Source organism: Myotis davidii, unplaced genomic scaffold, assembly GCF_000327345.1.
Source record: "Myotis davidii unplaced genomic scaffold, ASM32734v1 scaffold2211, whole genome shotgun sequence".
Lineage (NCBI taxonomy): Eukaryota > Metazoa > Chordata > Mammalia > Chiroptera > Vespertilionidae > Myotis > Myotis davidii.
Genome location: NW_006282673.1, coordinates 21273 through 25479, shown reverse-complemented (window position 1 = coordinate 25479; position 4207 = coordinate 21273). Strand labels below are relative to the sequence as shown.

Below are 4207 nucleotides of genomic sequence, written 5' to 3'. Positions count from 1 at the left end.
GTCTTTCCTCACCTCTCCGTGTCCCCTAAGCGCCAGTCCTGTGGCATCTCTCCCCTTTTTCTGCTTTCACTGCTCCTGCTGCAATTGGCTGCTCCCTCCTGTGGGCTCATCCTTCCCAAGACCCTCCTGGCTCCCAGCCAGGACGATGGGCCCCTGGGGACAGAAACGCTTCACCTGCTGCGGCCCTTTCTCTGGGATGTTCTCTAAACACTCAGGGCTGTCAGTGGAGAGACACAGCCAGAGAACATCCGTGTCCGGGCAGGAGAGGGGCCTCCAGCCACCATCCTCCTCCTGCCCAGCTGTGCCCCCTAAAGCCCGCTCGGCCTGTTCTCCACCCCCTTCCATGCCTGCTCCCTCGTTCCCATGCACCGGAGGTCCCTGCACCTCTGGGGACGGGTCATAGTAAGAGTAATGAGGCAGCAGGTCTTGCCACCGGCGCCATCACCACCATCACTGATTCCCCGGATGGCAGCCATTGCTGACAAAGGTGCTGTAGGACTCACAGGGCTTGTGGCAGCTCTGCAAAGGGCCTTGACCTTCTAAATGGAAGGCACTCGGGAGCTGCTCCCACCCCGGCTCTGCGCCAATGATGCTGGTCCAGTGTCCCAAGCTTGGGGACTAGGGCGGGCAGCTAAGGAGAGAACCCACAGAGGACGGTGGATGGCCCCTAAGGACCCGGGGACTTGGTCCCAGGCACCCCCTCTACCCAAGCCCTCTGGGGGAGGCTGATGTAGCAGAGCGGGCATCTGGTCTAGGCTCTCGCTACCGAATGTGTGACCTGAAGACCAGCACCATTAGCACCAGCCCATCACTAGCGCTGCAGACCCTGCGTCTCAGCCCCATGCCCAGGCCGCTCCTGCGCACAGGCCCCACTCGGTGGCCTCCGCCCAGAACCAGGTCGTAGGGGCTTGGTGTGTGGTCTGAGGAGACTGCCTGGCCCCGGCTCTGCTCACTCCTCCTTCCTGTCCCTCCTGCAGCCCCTGCTCCCTGGGGCCTCATCCACACTCCAGGCCTTGACTGTCCTGTCTGCTGCGCCCTCCCACCTGTTCCTCCAGCCTGACCTTCCTCCTACAGGTCCCCACACTCAGCGTCCAGTGGCCCGACAGCTCCCCTTCCCTTCTCTCCAGGGGAAGGCTTGGCAGCCGCCCCCACCTCCGCCCCACAGGCCCTGCTTCCAACCTGCATGGCACAGCTCTGGGATGTCCTCCCTCCCTCCCTCCCACTCCCACCCCAGATTCCATCGGAAATGCTCTGAATCCATCTTTCCACATGTTCTCAGTGTCCAGCTACTTCCCACTGTTCCCCCCTCACCTACCTGCAAACCAGCCTCTCCTCTGGGACACGGGGAAGTGCCGGCTCCATTCCCTGCAGCCTCGGGGGCCCTTCCTCCAGATACTGTTCTCAGCACAACAGCCAGTCTAACCCTTTTATTTTTAAAAAACATATTTTTATTGATTTCAGGGAGAGGAAGGGAGAGGGAGAGAGAAACATCAATGATGAGAGAGAATCATGGATCGGCTGCCTCCTGTACACCCCTCACTGGGGATCAAGCCCGCAACCCAGGCCTGTGCCCTGACCTGGAATCAACTCAACTACAAAGGTTGATGCTGAACCACTGAGCCATTGGCCCAGCCAGACTGCCTTTTTAAAAGAAAGGCTCAGACCATATCTGTCTTTGCTCAAAACTCTCACAGTCATGACTCCTCCGCGATCCCCAGCCCTACCTGAGACAGCGTGTACCTGACTCTGTCCACTGCACTCTGCTGGCCTTCCGGCTGCTCCCAACACACAGACATGCTCCCTGCCCAGTGCGTTTGCGCTTGAGTCTTCCTGCCCGAAGAGAACTTGCCCCCGACATACTCATGGATAAGCACTCACCACTTTCTCATCTTTCCTCAAGTCACCTTCCCAGCCCCACTGGTGTGGCTCAGCAGTTGAGCATCAACCTGTGAACTAGGAGGTCATGGTTCCATTCTTGGTCAGGGCACATGCCCAGGTTGTGGACTCCATCCCCCTGTGGGGGCGGGGGTGTGTGGGTGTGGAAAGCAGCCAATCAATGATTCTCTCTCATCATTGATGCTTTCATCTCCCTCTCCCTCTCCCTCCATCTCTGAAATCAATTAAAATATTTTGTAAGAAGTCCCCTTCCCATGAGGCCCATGCTGACCCCCACATTACAATAGCCCTCCTCTCCCAGTCACTTTGCTCAGTGGAGAGAGTGTGGCCCTCGGGCTTAAGGTCACAGGGTGTACTCCGGTTAAGGGCATCTGCCTCAGTGCAGGCCCATGGGATCCCCTTGCTGGAGGCAACAAAGAGATGCATCTCTTTTACCTGGATGTTTCTCTCCCTCTGTCTCCCCTCCCCCTCAACTCTCCTTAAAAGTCAATGGAACAATATCATGGGTGAGGACCAATAAACAAAAAATGCCTTCCCTCCCCACAGGCACAGTGGACCCCTCCCCCACAGCGCTCACCGCCTTCTAGCACAGACGCCTCACTGGCTCTGGGGAGAGGGAGCAGCTTGTCTCTGCGATAGAACACACGCTCTGGGAGGCCGGCAGCGTGGCCTGCTCTCAGCTCCCTGAGGTGGAGCCGCCTCACTTCCTGTGCCTCACAGGCCTTCTGGGCTTTTCACAGGAAGGTGAGGCTTTCCACCGGCAGGTAGGCCCCGACCACACTCCTCCCTCACAGCCTCCCCGTCACCCTGCAAAGAGCACAAAAGACACAGCAATCTGCAGAACCCTTGGTGTTGGCAGCTGCCTCACGCTGTGGAGGACAAGCATCATGAACACATTCAGGTCAGTGGCTGTAACTGGTGACATTCTCACAGCCCACTTCATGCTCACAGTGTCCCACAGACTCCCCACCACCCAGTCCTCCCCTCTACCCTCCCCTCCCCACGGCAGGGTCTCACCTTTGGAAGCCAAGAGAGACATATCAGAGCCCTGGGTACTGTCACCGCCTGGGGGGGTGGGGGGGACACACAAGTAGAGGTCAAGCCCCAGGGCAGGAGAATAAGGAGGAACTATGGGGGCGGTCCCCTATGGCTCCCATCTGCACTTTCACAGGGCTAAGGGGTCCCCCCTCCATACTCACTGGCAGCCTGAGCGTAGATCCCTCCTCTCCCACCTGCGGGAAGAAAACATCCCATGAGAGACCAGGGAGGAGGCAGGGCCATGAGATCCTAAAGGAAGCCCTAGTCCTGGGCCCCAGAGAAGTTTCCAGAACCCTGTGTGTAGACCCAGGGCAGGAGACTAAGGAGGAACTATGGGGGGGGGCCCTATGGCTCCCATCTGCACTGTCACAGGGACTCAGGGGTCACCCCTCCATACTCACTGGCAGCCTGAGCGTGGATCCCTCCTCTCCCACCTGTGGGAAGAAAACATCCCGTGAGAGACCAGGGAGGAGGCAGGGCCATGAGATCCTAAAGGAAGCCCTAGTCCTGGGCCCCAGAGAAGTTTCCAGAACCCTGTGTGTAGACCCAGGGCAGGAGACTAAGGAGAACTATGGGGGGGGCCTTATGGCTCCCAGCTGCAATGTCACAGGGCCTCAGGGGTCCCCCCACCATACTCACTGGCAGCCTGAGTGTAGCTCCCTCCTTTTCCACCTGCGGGAAGAAAACATCCCGTGAGAAACCAGGGAGGAGGCAGGGCCATGAGGTCCTAAAGGAAGCCCTAGTCCTGGGCCCCAGAGAAGTTTCCAGTATCCTGTGTGTAGACCCAGGGCAGGACCAGGACACCTGAGGGAAGTGCATGTGTGGGGACTGGACCCACCGCCCTCCTGGAGGTCTGTGCTCAGCAGGGACCTGCCCTCTGACCTGGGGCTGCTGGGCACAGGGTCTCCACCACCAGCATCATCAGGTGATAAGTGGGTCCCTCATTATCCCACGGGCCTCACTACAGAGTCAGTGTAAGCAGAGCCCCACACTGGCCATTACACGCGTGGGGATGGTGCTTCCCTTAAGGGAGGCAGGACACATGTCTACCTGGGCTTGGATCCCCCAGTGGGACAGACACTCGGGTCAGACACTCAGACCCCACCGCTGCCCACCTGAGCGTCTCCTCCCCCACATCACAGCTCCAGCCACGGCTCCCAGCAGAACCAGGCCCCCAGCGATGCCCATGATGATGAAGATGAAGGTCTGAGAAGGTGGCTCTTGGAGGAGAAGGGAAGAGAGGGTGAGGGCCCTGAGCCCAGGACTCAGCGCA

General features: G+C 59.1%; 1 long non-coding RNA gene across 2 annotated transcripts; it reads right to left on the bottom strand.

The window, feature by feature from the left end:
- Window positions 1-2750: 2750 nt before the first annotated feature.
- LOC102774605 lies at window positions 2751-4188 on the bottom strand. Of its 2 annotated transcripts, XR_001513064.1 has the most exons (4): window positions 4050-4188; window positions 3574-3606; window positions 2914-2961; window positions 2751-2765 (listed from the first exon to the last, which is right to left on the bottom strand). It is a non-coding gene; the product is annotated as an uncharacterized LOC102774605 (long non-coding RNA). The 2 variants fall into 2 exon arrangements; XR_001513063.1 differs by having other exon boundaries at window positions 2757-2961; window positions 4050-4187.
- Window positions 4189-4207: the final 19 nt, after the last annotated feature.